The sequence below is a fragment of the Xyrauchen texanus genome, chromosome 19, assembly GCF_025860055.1.
Source record: "Xyrauchen texanus isolate HMW12.3.18 chromosome 19, RBS_HiC_50CHRs, whole genome shotgun sequence".
Lineage (NCBI taxonomy): Eukaryota > Metazoa > Chordata > Actinopteri > Cypriniformes > Catostomidae > Xyrauchen > Xyrauchen texanus.
Window position 1 is genome coordinate 7,888,100 of NC_068294.1, and position 15,745 is coordinate 7,903,844.

General features: G+C 46.7%; 1 long non-coding RNA gene across 2 annotated transcripts in view; it reads right to left on the reverse strand.

The window, feature by feature from the left end:
- Window positions 1–1,846: 1,846 nt before the first annotated feature.
- Window positions 1,847–15,745, reverse strand: part of LOC127659485 (uncharacterized) — a 30,736-nt gene continuing 16,837 nt past the window's right edge. For both annotated transcript variants that reach the window (XR_007972544.1, XR_007972543.1), the window contains exons 2-3: window positions 3,971–4,101; window positions 1,847–1,991 (exon numbers count right to left, since the gene is read on the reverse strand). This is a non-coding gene — a long non-coding RNA (uncharacterized LOC127659485). The remainder of the gene's footprint in view (window positions 1,992–3,970; window positions 4,102–15,745) is intronic.

Genomic DNA, 15,745 nt, shown 5'->3' on the forward strand with positions numbered 1-15,745 from the left:
GACCCCAGCTTAGTTGGGATATGCGAAAACAACTGCATTACATTGGCCCTGTACCTGTACTCTGCACAATGACAATAAAGTTGAATCTTAATCTTAACTATCACCAAAACTATCACAGAATGATACAATATTGACTTTCTCAAGTGCTTTTCAAGTGGAGTTCAAAGCATTGACCCTGGTGTTGACGCCATAATGCGAATCATGAACACGGCTTCACGATTGCTGTGACAAAGCGAATAGTTACAGTCTTCTGGCTGATTAATATTGTGGAGAATTTGAGATTTAGATTTAATGCCCATTGCAATGAATATGCAACCTATGTGAGGACTAGTTCTTTCAACTCCCTCTTAAGGATGAGGACTGTGTGCACGAGTCAAGTGCACGGCCAAGAATTCACATCACACATACTGTTTGATCTGCAACATGGACACCGAAGTATACTTTGGCCTTTAGGCTTTGGGAAATGTTTAATGTAACTTGAATTGGTGCTAATTTTGTGCATTTCTATCTTTATACTGTGGAAGGCTTTGTTTAAAAGATGTTAATAGAGCATTCTATTGTTTTGTATTGTTTTCTTTTCTTTCCTAAGATGGAAATAAATGCATTTTGACAGGAAAAAAGTATATATGGTGTCAAATTTCAGCATTTTAAAAATCTGTGAGTAATCGCGATTTGCTACGAAAAATTATGCGATTATTCGCGATTAAACTTTTTAATTGACTGACAGCACTTATTGTATTGGCCTACATTCACAGAGTATTTTATTATGAACACAATGATCCTAATAAAGTGCCAAAAGTGGTCTTCTGCTGTTGTAAAAAAAAAGTTTGACATGTTGTGCATTTTAAGATGCTAATCTGCACTACAATTGTACAGAGTGATTATCTGAGTTACCGTAGCCTTTCTGTCAGCTCGAACCTGTCTGGCCATTCTCTGTTGACCTCTCTCATCAACAAGGCATTTCCATCCAGCAGCATTCTGAGTAAACTATAGAGACTGATGTTAGTGAAAATCCCAGGAGATCAGCAGTTACAGAAATACTCAAACCAGCCCATCTCACACCAACAATCATGCCACGGTCGAAATCCCTGCAATCACATTTTTTCCTCATTCTGATGGTTAATGTGAACATGAACTGAAGCTACTGACCTGTATTTGCATGATTTTATATATTGCACTGCTGCTGCTGCACAATTTTCTGATTTAGATAATTGCAAGAATAAGTAGATGTAGTGGTGTTCCTAACAAAGTGCTCAGTGAGTGTATATACTTATAATTATTTTAATTATTATAGGTAAATACTGATATATTCGATGAATTGTGACTCAATTTGATGAATTTATCAGCACATCAAATAATTAATTCAATAAAAATTGTAATCAAATGCCAGCCCTAACAATAATGCAATATCACATAAGCAGGAGTGCTGATATTCAGTACAACAGCACAATTCTGAGTGTAATAGACCTACTGCTTAAAATAAATTAATATTGAGCAACTTTTCAATGCAACATTTTACAGTTATTTAATTGCATTTATAGAAAAAGTGTTGCTGTTTTTCTGCTGTCCATGACCCTATCAGAACGAACCTGCAACCCAATTGAGAAAGAGAAAAAATAAAAAGAGATAGAGCTGTGATTTGCTGCCTAAATGTATTTATGCCCGCTGTATAGCGCCAACCATATGTCAACATTCTGTGGTCACATCTGTCGAAGGGGGCACTCACAGATTGCGAGTGACTGCATTTGTGTAGAGAGAGAAAGTGAGAGAGAGAGTGAGAGAGAGAGAGCACTATACGCCTACCATATCTCATATTCACGTCTTTCTCTGTCACCTGTTCATTTGTATGGCTGTGACAGATCTCATTATGGCTCTGGCACCACTTCAGCCTGTCTTGCCAATGCAGCATTCCGGGATGGAATTTTCAGCGAGCGTGCACTTGTTCTGCATCCCGCGTGGACGCACACACCAATTACTGCCGTTGTCCGCTGCTACAAACATGACAGAAACAATAGGATTAATTATCTGTATACAGATAACTCAGTTTGAGCGTTTAGATAGAGACATCATCAAGTTACTGAGAGTGTTTTAATTGTCAATTAGCTAACAAGGGGCTAATTAACAGGAAAAATATAAGTACTGTCTGCCATGGGAATGTCAGTATTGTCATCCAGTTATGTTACTGTAAGACACTGATTAGTAAAGACTTGCATTTGACCTACACTATTTATTTGAATGTTAAACAAGATGCCATGACACAGTTGAGGTTTGTTGGGTTGAATCAAAAGGAAAATGCCAAACACCTCAATTTAAGGTTAACCTGGTGTGGTGAGCGAAGACAGACACTGTGGGTGGGGCATCTTGTGCGTAGCATGGCAGTCCGTTGTCATGCAAGACCCCCCACCCCACAATCAATAATCAATAAATGATGTTACTGTTTCCAAACAAACATTTGGATGTGGCACTTCCGTGTTCTTTTGGCTCCCCAAAAAAGGTCAAATCAAATTGAGCTGGAAATGCCCAAAAAGTTCATGTTTGTGGGGTTAAAACAGCCTGTTTCTGAAATATTATTGGAGATTTGGACTTCTTTAGATTTCCAACAAGATCTGTAGGTCAGGACAAACTCAGGAGTTCACGAATCACAGCCATTGTTATCATGTCTGTTCTAATAAAACCCAATCGCCCAATAGCTGCTGTTGGTAGATTCAAACTTTTCACATATGATTAGCACAAACGCTGATTGCAAAAGGCTGTTTTTGATTTCCAAAGCCCAATCGCTGTGACAGTTATGTGGCCATGCACTGTAAGATCTAACGGGATGAAGTGGACCCTGTATACACCACCGCATACTGTTTATGAACGGATGTGCGAATAAAAAGTATTTACTAAAATACGTCCTTGCATTTATTTATGAATGCTAGTAACTAGTTCAATCTTGTTCAACAGGCTGTTGTCAAGTTTGAATTTTGAATAAGTCAAATATTATTTACTATATGTGGACCAAAAATGTAAGCAGTAAATACACATATTGCATGACTGATGGTAGTTTTCATTTTATATGCCACATTTCTCAGGCTTTAGAAGTGTGTTTAATGTGTATTCGTCAACCTGTTACATGTATGACAAAGTCACACATGCCTATTGAACCAAGTTATAACTAGTTTTGTCGATAGTTCAGAAGTAACAATATTTCTTCACTATAAGCCATATATATCCCTTTATAATAACTTTTATTAACATTAAAGTTGCACTTGTCTTTGTGTCATCTTGGACTTACACTGACACCTATTAGCTCTGATGCAGCATCATTTAAAATCAATAGTTTCCTGTTTCAGATGCTGTTGTAGAAATGTATTCACAGTCAGCCATTATTACTTTAATCAGTGAGTGAAAGTGTCCAATAACAGGATGGTTAATGAGATTAAGTGAGTAGTGTTCAGCTGGTCATGTGATTGTAACATGGCAGCCCCCATGCTGACCCTCTCCATGTAGAATAAAACGGCTTTTATAAGGTTACTGAGATGACTGGAGTCTTCATTTTAATGTGAGTGCTCATGATTTCTAACATATATTACAAAATTACAATTCATGTCTTTAGAAGTTAAACTTTTTAAGATAATTAAATCCACCTCATATACACCATTTATAACCGCTGCTCTGAAGTACCCGGAAGCATGGTTACCAGCAGTGTGACATCACGAAATGTAATCTTTTCAGTTGTATTATTCAGTCTATTCAGAAATCCAACAAAATTGCTTGATGATGTATGTTATCTTAGCTAGGCAATTATGTACATTTATGCATTTTAAATTACACATCACATCATATTAAATAGACAAATTACAAATTTCTTACAGTTAAACATTAGTTTAAAAGCTAACTGATTCGCCTACTAGCTTTGCATATCACTAGCCATTTAGCATGTTAACTTAGCATACCACTAACCAATTAGCCTACTTGGTTAGCATACCTCTATCAGTGATGATTGTTATGGTGCCCTTCCTCTGTCACCCTGACGCTAGTTGGGAGCTTTGCTGCAGGCCGGCGATCGAAGGGATGTGGCAGCATTAATGTGAGAGTAGACAGTTGCAGACAGTTGCCCTTAAAAAAAATATAAATTAGCTGCAAACTTGAGAACTCTTGATTTATGAAAGGGAATATGTAACAATTTTTCAAACAAAGCATTCCACAATATAATGATAGAAATGCACTAAAATAGCACAAATTCAAATAAAATTATACGTTTCCGAAAATCTAAGTGGGAGGTTAACTAATTGAAATATCTGTCCTGTAGTTTGCATTTGCATTGCAATGCACTTTAAATCTCTTAAACTCTCATCCTCCACAATGTTAATAGTGGCTATCCACTGTCCTACAGGAATCATGAAGCTGCATTTACATGATTTGCCACTTTGAACTCCACATGAAAAGCGCTTGCAGAGAATATCTTGTTTTGCTTTTTTTTTTTTTACTTCATCCAAATTGTCTGGAATGTGACACCAGAGAAATGCTGATACTTCACTCCAGCATGTTATGTGAATGCAGCTTATCACACGCCCCGTTTGGGTTTGTTTTGTACAAAAAATATGGTTAAGAGGTAATTTCTCCATCACTTAATCATTTACAAGGAATCGCTGTTGTTTGTGTTCTTGAGATGTGTGCATCAGTGTAATGACCCAGACACATCACAAAGGTTCAGCAGTGTTCAGAATTCAACTTTATTTTGACAACTCTAGTTTGAATACATTTTATGCTCGTTTCGAGGCAAACAACATAGCATCCACTGTCAGAGCCCCCACGGCCGATGCTGCCGAGATTGTGGTGGTACGGAAATCCGCACACGTGCACGTACATTTGCACCTTTCCTTAATCACCTTGAATGGTGACTCTGTGAGAGAGAGTTTAAAAGATGGTGGTTTAAAATTAAAAGGGGGGAGATAATTCAGATGAGAATGAGTGGAACGAAATGCAGGTATAGGGGCTGATTGCAAAAACAAAGGAGGCGGTGGAAACTTTACAGGAGTATTTGATCAAAGTTTGTTGCCAATGCACTGTCCAGTTCAACTCAGACCCGGCGTCCCTGTTCGGTGAGTGAGATCTCCGAGGATCATGTTGCAACTCAGAGACGAAAGTAACTGACTGGAATCTGCTCTTCATTGTGCTGGCAGAAAAGTTGTGGAGAAGTGTGCAGTGTTAACCAGGTATTTGGCTCTTCAGTTTATCCACCTAACCTCTGGAGTTTCCCCAATCGACTCTCTCTCTCTCTCCCCACAAAATTTATTTTGGAGACCGCCACCATTACAAGATTTGTACACTCACACTCTGTAATCCGATACTTCAAACAGGTGACCAAGTCCTTAAAGCATACGCTGACCAATTCGCTGGTGTTTTCAATGACATTTTCAATCTCTCCCTCTCACTGTCTATGGTCCCAACATGTTTCAAAACGTCCACTATTGTGCCTACTCCAAAGCAAACAAAGATAGAGTAACTTTCTTAAATGAATGGTGCCTTGTTGCTCTGACCTCCATCATCAGCAAGTGCTTTGAGAAGCTAATAAGGGACTACATCTGCTCTGTGCTACCTGCCTCACTTGACCAGCTGCAGTTTCTTACCAGGGCAACTGCTCCACCAATGATGCCATAGCATACATCCTACACATTAGTCTCCCACAGCTAGACAAAAAGAACACATGTGTGAGAATGAGGTTTGGGGACCACGGCTCAGGATTCACTTACATTTACCTTCAAGATTGAAATGAAACTCCATGCTCTGGGTTTGAACAGCTCTTTATGCAGCTGGAACTTGGATTTCCCATCAGGCAGATGCCAGGTTGGAAAAATAGGCAGCAAAAATATGCAAAATCTCCTCCTGTACTCCCTCTACAATCATGACTGTATGGTGACACATAGCTCCAAATTCATTGTAAAATTAGCTGAAGACACGACGGTGGTAGACCTGATCACGACAATGCAAGATAGTCTATAGAGCGGAGGTGCGCATACTAACACATGGATGCCAAAAGAACCACCTCTCTCTCAAAATTAATAAGACCAAGGAGCTTGTTGTGAACTTCAGGAGACACAAGAGCACAGCCCCATCATCATCAACAGGATGCCAGTAGAATGGGTCAACAGCTTAAAGTTCCTTGGTGTTCACATTACTGAGGATCTCACATGATCAACACACAAAAGCCAAAGTGAAGAAGGTACATCAGCGCCTCCATGATCTGCATCCCCACAACCTTACATCCTGTTAAACTTGTACCTTGGAAAGCATCCTGACTGGCTACATCACTGCCTGGTATGGAAACAGTACCGCCCTTAATCACAAAGCTCTGCAGAGCGTGGTGTGAACAACCTAGCACGTCATTGGAGGTGAGCTTCCCTGCCTCCAGAAAATGTACACCAGGTGGTGTGTGAGGAAACCCAAAGCTCTCGTTACTATCATCAGGCAGATTTGGTTTGAATTTGATTTGATTTTAGGGACATGGTTAAAGTAAGGTTTAGGGTTGGGCTTAGGGCTGGGGTGGAAATATACATATTCACATCATTTCCCTCTGATTTTAGGGGTAGGTTAGGGTAAGGGCTGGGTGGGTATTTTGTAGGAATGTTGTTCCAGGACAAAGAAAGGATGTGGGTCCTGAAAAATCACATCATGCTTAACTAAACTGGTGGTATAACCTAGTGGCCAATTCTCAGGCTTAATAAGTCAAAGGTTATAGGTTCAAATCCTACAAGAGCTGCTTAAGCATCATTGTGTCCTTGAGAAAGACACTTAACCCCTGTCGTCTTCAGTTATAATGAGTGTTATCACTTTGGATATATGATATATGAATTAATTAGCAATTAAGGTTATATGTAAAGGAACATTGCATGTGGCAGCTATGCATAACTATAAGATGGCGAGTAAATTTAATATGTTGACAACATGTAAGGGCATTTAAACACCTGGTTTTCTTTTATCAGAAAAAGGACTTAAATGTTTTAAGCAACTAGATTTTTGCCCTTTACCCCAATTTCTCTTCGCATAAACTTTCTTAGCTAATTCAATGCTGTTTACATTTTGATGTTAATAACCATACTTTCTTGCATTGTCAGTTTATTGATTTACTTGTAAACCTTTAAAATAAAATCAGCTATAAAAAGCTGAAAATAGTAAGCTGGTAATTACTGTATCTGCAATGTGTTGCTTATGTAAACACACTCAATGTTTGTTGAAATAATATTCATTTCTTAATTAATACTTCTTTTGGATGAGACGTTAAACTGAGGTCCTGACTGGTTTTTAAAACTCCCAGGGCATTTCTCGAAAAGAGTAGGAGTTTAACCTTGGTGTTCAGGCTAAATTTGCCAATTAGCCTCTACCCATTATAACTTTCTAATAACCCCTATATATGAATTGGCTACATCACTGTACTCTACGCTCCACCAATAGCTGGTGTGTAGTGGGCTTTCTGGCACACTATGGCTGCCGTCGCTTCATCCAGGTGGATGCTGCACATTGTGGTGGTTGAGCAGATTTCCCAGCTACCATGTAAAGCACTCTGGGTGCTTAGAAAAGCACTATATAAATGTAAGGAATAAATAAATTAATATACTGTTTTGGGAAATGTGGTTGAAGTGTAGTGTTTGGTGATGTATGTTAAGGTAATGTCTGTTAATGCAGTGTTCTGCATTCTGAAGAGCGCATTTGATAACACCAGACGGATAATGTATGAAGTGTCAGTGAGGAAGATTTGCTCTCTTCTCATCCCTCCTTACTGCATATGGCCCTTATTGATTAAAATTAAACCCTCATCCTTTCTACTTATTAAAATATTGATCAGCGAACAGAGAGCAGAGAGCAGCTGATGGGGAGTCCAAAATGTGCATGCATGTGCGAGAGAGAGAGAGAAAAAGAGAAAGAGAGACAGAGAATGAGTTTTATTTTTTAGTGTGTATGTGTGCATAACCTCTTTGTCAGCTTCTTTTTTGTTGTTGGACAATGAAATGACAAAATTACACTTATTAAATTGGTGTTGTTAATTATTTGGTGAAAATGTATCGGTTACCTAACGTAACCTCGGTTCTCTCTAGATGAGGGAACGAGTATTGCGTAAGCTAGCTTACGCTACGGGAAAGATTCATCTTTTCTGAGATATTGAAGCCAAAAAATTATCCTTAATTTTTGTATCCATTGTCAACGCAGTGCGGCAGCTGCAGACCTTGAGCGGGCTATCTAGCGAGCTCATAGGTTGCTCTGCGGCAACTGCTGCAGCCTATAGACGAGCTTGGGCGAACTCGCATCCAATGAGAGGCGTCCGCGCGCTCACTGCATCAAAGCCCACCAAAATGGGCGTGACTAGAGTGCATATAAGCGTAGTTCGTAGGCTGGAACCCTGGTTTTCATTGACTGAAGCGAAAAGTCAGCCGTGGCGCGAGCACGGCCGGCTACGCAATACTCGTTCCCTCATCTAGAGAGAACCGAGGTTACGTTAGGTAACCGATACGTTCTCTTACGAGAGGTTCTCTCGTATTGCGTAAGCTAGCTTACGCTCACGGGAACCCATTGTCAGCGCCGTCGCGTCAAGCATCCACTGTATGAGCCCCAGGGAATTAAGGGGGACCGGGGAGCCCTTATGAGTGGGGAAATAATATTTGGCTGGCAAGAATGCGGGTCATTGATTGTGTAATACATAAGCACATAGTGGGAAGGGAGCGACAGAGCGGCGGTGCGGTCTGTGTGGAATGTGACCCATCAGTGCAGCTCACCAGGGGAGCTGTAGCGTATTAAACCGCTAGTAGTTTTGCCTGCAGAGCGGGCACTTCCATATTGTAAAATCTGACAAAGGTGGAGGGAAGTCCATCCCACTGCCACACATATGTCGTGAATGGAAATCCCGCTGGACCATGCCCACGAGGATGCCATGCCTCTAGTGGAGTGAGCCCTAATGCCCAACGGGCATGGCAGGTCTTTGACGCGTATGCAGCAGCAATAGCGTCCACTATCCATCTAGATAGTGTCTGTTTCGAGCGGCGAGACCTTTGGTGTGCCCTCCGAGCGAAACAAAAAGCTGCTCAGAGCGTCTGAAAGCGCGGAGTGCGCAGTATACAATCTCAGTGCTCTGACCGGGCAAAGGAGATTGGCGTCGCGTTCAGCTATCGGGTGCTGGCAGCGCCGATAGGGAAATGACCTGTGCTCTGAAAGGAGTACCGATCACCTTGGGAACATAGCCGTGTCTAGGCTTTAAAATGACCTTGGAGTCACTTGGTCCAAACTCAAGACACGCAGCGCTGACAGACAGCGCGTGAAGGTCTCCCACACGTTTGACTGATGACAGGGCAGTCAGAAAAGCGGTTTTGAGTGAAAGGTATTTCAAATCCACGGATTGAAGTGGTTCGAAAGGGGGCTTTCATAGTTTCGAGAACTATAGAAAGATCCCAGATAGGAACCGATGGGAGCGCGGGGGTTCATCCTTCTAGCTCCCTGAGGAAGCGGATGACCAGCTCGTTTTTACCCCATGACTGGCCGTGCAGGGGTTCAGCGAGCGCCGCAACGGCCGCCACATACACTTTGGCGTGGATGGGGATCTGCCCTTATCCAGCAGCTCTTGTAGGAATACTGAGCAGCGACGACACCCCACATGTCCGCGGGTCCAGGTCTCTGTCGGTGCACCATTTTGAGAACACAGACCATTTTGACGCATAGAGTCTTCTCGTGGAAGGGGCTCTAGCGTGTATGATGGTGTTTATTACTCCTTCTGGCAGAGCGGCGGGTAGTCGTTGATCACCCACGCATGCAGCCCAGCGCTCTGGGTGGGGATGCCAGATTGCGCCGCGAGCTTGAGAGAGGGATCTGCTCTCACTGGGATGGGCCACGCGCTGTCAGTGACAGCTGCGTAAGCTCCGGGAACCATGTCTGATTCTCCCAACGCGGGGCTATGAGGAGCACCGAGTGGCGCATTTCCTGATTCTCTGCATTACCTGTGGCAATAGCGAGGCGGGTGGGAAGGCGTAAGCGGGCGTCTGGGCCAGTCCTGGGCCAGCGCGTCCTCGCTTTCGAGAAAAATATTGGGCAGTGAGAGTTCTCTTTGGGCGCAAAGAGGTCTATCTCTGCTCTGCCAAATAGGTGCCATAACGTCTGGACTGTTTGGCGTGCAGGGACCATTCCCTGGGGAATATTGTCTCTGGACAGTCTGTCCGGGCCATCGTTCAGGTGGCCTGGCACGTCGCGTCGCCCTCAGCGAGCACAGGTGGCACTGGGACCAACTCAGTATGCGTTTCGTCAGATGGAAGAGGTTCCTGGATCTGACACCTCCCTGGCGGTTTAGGTAGGATACCACAGATCTGTTGTCCGAGCGGACCAGGGCGTGGTGACCCTGAATGACCGGGAGAAAGCGCCGCGGCGTGCTCGACCGCTATCATTTCCAGACAATTTATGTGAAGGAGCTTTTCCTGAACTGACCATAGGCCGAAAACCGGAGAGCCCTGCGCAGACCGCGTCCCAACCCATGTTGGACGCGTCTGTCAAGATGACTTTTCGGCGAGATACAGCTCCCATTGTCACTCCCCGCTGATACCATTCGGCCACTGTCCAGCTGCAGAGCTGATATACAGGTCTGAGTCACCTTGATGGGCTGGCGGCCTGTGGCCCAAGCCCGGCAAGACGCGCGGGTGTTTAGCCAATGCTGAAGCGGGCGCATGTGCAGTAAACCCAGCTGAAGTACTGCTGCGGCTGAGGCCATGTAACCTAGCACTCTCTGGAATTTCTTCAGAGGTGTGAGGCTGTTCATCTGAAAAGATGCGGCTAGTCGCTGAACACGGCGCGTGCGCTGTGTAGATAAGCGAGCTGTCATTGCCACGGAGTCTAGTTCTATTCCAAGGAAGGAAATTGTCTGACTGGGCTGTAGTGAGCTCTTGGTCCAATTGACTGCAAGACCCAAACTGTTCAGATGGCTGAGGAGAACTGCTCTGTGAGACAGAAGCTCCATATGTGACTGTGCCATAATCAGCCAGTCGTCAAATAGTTCAAAATTCGCAAACCCTGACTCCACAGGGTGCGGCGCCGCATCCATGCACTTCATGAAAGTACGTGGTGCTAAGGACAGGCGAGCGGAAGGACGGTGTATTGATAAACCTGGCCGTCGAGGCGAATCTCAAGAATGGCCTGTGACGGGGATTTATCTGAATCTGAAAGTATGCATCTTTCAGATCGAGAGAAATAAACCAGTCCCTCTGGCGCACATGCGCGAGGAGTTTCCTGATTGTAAGCATTTTGAGCGGTCTTTTTGCAAGCACCTTGTTCAAAACCCTGAGATCTAATATGGGTCTGAGGCCGCCGTCTTTCTTGGGAACAAGAAAATAACGTCTGTAAAGCCCGACTACGCTCAGAGAGGGTGGCACTTTCTCTATGGCCCTTTTGCACAGAAGGCTTGCTATTTCTGAACGAAGCATGCACGCTGCTTCCGTGTTCACAGTGGTTTCGAGCCGCGCTCTGAAGCGAGGAGGGAGGCGATCGAACTGTAGCAAATAGCCCTGTTGTATTGTGCTTAACACCCACTTGGATATCCCTGGAATAGCTTTCCATGCTTTGAAGCATAACGCTAGAGGGTGAATGGCCAATTCACTCTGATTGCCGCACACAGAGCGCTGAACAAAATGTGTGAGCGCGTTTAGTGTGTTCATGCATGATTGCTCGCAGACAGCATGAACAGGCTGTTTTGTGAGTGACTTCCCGATTGGAATGAATGGGGAAAGAGTCACATCTGTTACGTGATGCACAATCATGGTCATGGGCACGGGACTTACACACAGAGGAATGTTTGCTGGCCGTGTAACAGAGCGGGCAGAGAATGGGCGCGCGCACGTATTCGCGGGCGCATTTATTGACTCTAGCGCTCGAGCGATTCGTAACCGCTTTATGTGAGCATGCTCTGGTGGGGACACGAGACATGCAGTGCTTGTGTGCAGAAGTGAACACTGGATTGTGGGCACATTTTCTACACATAGGGCTGGTCGTGTGACAGAGCGGCCAGAGAATGGGCGTGCGCATGCATTTGTGGGCGCCTTCATTGACTCTGACGCTCGAGCGGTTCGTAACCGCTTTATGAGAGCGTGCTCTGATAGGGGCACGGGAAGTGTTATGCTTGTGTGTAGGGGCGAACACTGGGTTGTGGGCACATTTTCTACACATAAGACATGTTTGCTCTTTACAAGATTTATTTGGGTCGCCGTGAAAATGGCGTTTGAGTGCAGGCAAGCGGGCAGTGTCACCGGCTTGTTGGCTGCTAAATTCACCACTGTAGTAGCCTGAGAGAAGGGGACTGACAGGGGCAAAGCTTTGACGGTGGTCCGGCCGGCGGGACTGAGCCGTCGTTTGTTCAACAAAGTTAGGAAGACTTCGGTTGCTCTGGTTTCAGCGTTACCTTAAATCGAGGCCCGCGAGGCGGCGGTCTGCGGCGGCTGTCTGAGCGCGATCGAGGGCGGCCGCCCTGTCGACGCGGAGAAGTCTGAGATTGTTGAGCTGGGCGCTGTGAAGAGGCTCGTGCAGGAGGCTGATCACGTGAGCGGCCTGCAGAGGAGCTAGCGCGACGAGGCAGAAAGAGATTCATGGCTTGTGTGGCTTTTTGGACCTCTGAAAACCGGTCAATGATACCACTCACCACGAAGCCGAAGAGACCGGATGGAGAGAGCGGTGCGTTGAGGAACGTAGAGCACTCTGCTTCTCCCATGTCGGCTAGCGTTAACCACAGATGTCTCTCGGTCACAGTCAGCACGGCCCTGCACTTCCCTATAGCTTGGGCTGCAGCTTTGGTAGCGCGGAGGGCGAGGTCCGTAGCACTCCGTATGTCTGCAACTGCCTCTGGATGCCTGCTTTCCTCATCTGTAGGACGGCCATAGAGTGCAGAGCAGATGCAGCTTGGCCGGCGGCGGAATAGGCGCGGCCAACAGAGGCGGAAGTTGTTCTGCAGGCCTTAGACGGGAGCACTGGTTTAGACCGCCATCTCGCGGAGGGCGGGCAAAAGGTGTGCTGCTACCGCATCCTCGACCGGAGGGATGGAAGCGTAGCCCTTCTCAGTGGCGCCGTCCACCGAAGCAAGAGAGGTGGAGACGTGGGATCGGACCCTGGCCGAGAAAGCGCGTTCCATGATTTGGAAAGCTCGGCGTGGAGTTCCGGCAGGAAGGGAGCGGCCGGGTAGCGGGTGCTGCTGGCGGCGGCTCTGTAGAAAGCAGCCGTCAAGTCTGTTGGATGCCTGCTCAAGGGCGGTGACCACTCGAGCCCGAGGCGGTCGACGGTCTGTGTGAGGAGGCGTGTTAGTTCCCCTTCGACTCGGCGCGGGTCCTGCTGGATTCCTGGGCGAGGAGGAGTGTGTGAGCCTGACCACTCCTCGCTGTCGAAGCCATGATGGAACAGCCCTTATCCTCCGCCTCGTCCTCGAGATGGCAGCAGAGCAGCCGCTCGGCGGCAATTGCGGCGTCCGGGTGGGCGGGGAGGGTGAAGGCGATGCTCGAGGGATGGGCTCCGGCGAGGCAATCGCTTCTACCATTGTTTCCGGCAGCCTTTGAGAGCGGCGCTTTTTTCTGCACGGCTGAACGGAAGGCGGCACGGCGGCTTTGGTCCTGAGCGCTTCGATTCGAGCCCGCAGGGTCGACATCGGCAGCTCCTCGCAGAGATCGCATCCGCCTTTGGCGAGGGCGAGCTCTGCATGCCCCAGTCCCAGGCAGAGAGCGCAGATGATGTGGCGGTCTCCGGTGCTGAAAGGAGCGCGGCATGAGGCGCAAGTGGAGCGAGGCATCTTAAAAAAGATGCTCGTACTCTTTTGTGAAGTTCTTAAGAACTAGCTTGCTTTTAAAAAGGATACGTCGCCGGATGGCGTAGCTAGCAGGACGGCTGAAGGTGGTAAAGACGGCCGGCTTCTTCGAGCGCTGTCCACGCTTGCTTGATGCCTCTCGAACGGCGACGCGGCTTCCAGTTCAGTGATGCGAAGAGCTTCGCTGAAGAGATGAAAATCAGGGTTCCAGCCTACGAACTACACTTATATGCACTCTAGTCACGCCCATTTTGGCAGGCTTTGATGCAGTGAGCGCGCGGACGCCTCTCATTGGATGCGAGTTCGCCCAAGCTCGTCTATAGGCTGCAGAGAGCAACCTATGAGCTCGCTAGATAGCCCGCTCAAGGTCTGCAGCTGCCGCACTGCGTTGACAATGGATACAAAAATTAAGGATAATTTTTTGGCTTCAATATCTCAGAAAAGATGAATCTTTCCCATAGCGTAAGCTAGCTTACGCAATACGAGAGAACCTCTCGTAAGAGAACTAAACAGATGGAGTTAACAATGACAAATAGTGCAGTGTGTGTGTGTGTGTGTGTGTGTGTGTGTGTGTGTTTGTGTCCAGAACAAAGACACGTTTCATTGTGTTGGTGTGAAAATATGTTTGATTGTGTGTTTAGATGTGTTTAAGAGTTAGTGTGATTGTATGTTCGTTGTGTTGATGTGTTTGTGTACTGCCTGAGAGTGTATCTCTAACAAAGAAAAAGTACCATGGTTTTTCAGACATGAAAACTCGGGGCAGACGCACTGGCACACAGCTGGCCCCGGGGGCTGCACAAATACGCATTTCCCCCAGTGAGCCTTCTTGCACAGGTGCTGTGCAAGGTCAGGGAGGACGAGGAACAAGTCACTCTAGTGGCTCCCTATTGGCCCACCTGGGCTTGGTTCTCGGACCTCGTACTCCTCGCGACAGCCCCTCCCTGGCAAAGGAAATACCTTCTTTCTCAGGGACGGGGCACGCTCTGGCATCCGCACCCAGACCTCTTGAACCTCCACGTCTGGCTCCTGGATGGAATGCGGAAGATCTAGCTGATCTGCCACCTGCCGTCGTAGACACGATCAACCAAGCCAGAGACCCTTCTACCAGGCAACTTTACACCCTAAAGTGGCACTTGTTCGCGAATTGGTGTTCTTCTCGGGCCGAAGGCCCACAAAGGTGCGCAGTCAGGTCAGTTCTCTCATTTCTGCAGGAGAGGTTGGAGGGGAGGCTGTCCCCGTCCACCTTGAAGGTGTATGTAGCTACTATCACAGCCCACCACGACTCAGTAGACGGCAAGTCTTTGAATAAGCATGACTTGATTATCAGTTTCCTAAGAGGAGCCCTGAGGTTAAATCCCTCCTGGCCAAGCCTGTTCCCCTCCTGGGATCTCTCAGTGGTCCTCACGGGCCTTCAGAGACCCCCCTTCGAGCTGCTAGAATCAGTTGGACTCTCCCTAAAGATGGCCCTGCTGATCGCGCTCGCCTCCATCAAGAGGGTCGGGGACCTGTAAGAGCTCTCTGTCAGCTACACTTGCCTGGAGTTTGGTCCGGCAGACACACATGTGATCCTAAGACCACGGCCGGGCTACGTGCCCAAGGTTCCTACCATACCCTTCAGAGACCAGGTAGTGATCCTGCAAGCGCTGCCCCGGGAGGAGGCAGACCCAGCCCCTTCGTTGCTGTGTTTGGTACGTGCTTTGTGTACCTATTTGGACCGCACGCAGAGCTTTAGACGTTCTGAGCAGCTCTTTGTCTGTTTTGGTGGACAGCGGAAAGGGAACAGTGTCTCCAAACAGAGGCTCTCCCACTGGGTGGTGGACGCCATTTCATTGGCCTATCGCACACAGGCCATGCCCCCCCCGTGCACGCGCGGGTCCGAGCACACTCAACAAGGAGTGTTGCGTCCTCATGGGCACTTGCCAGAGGCCCCTCCCTGGCAGACATATGCAGAGC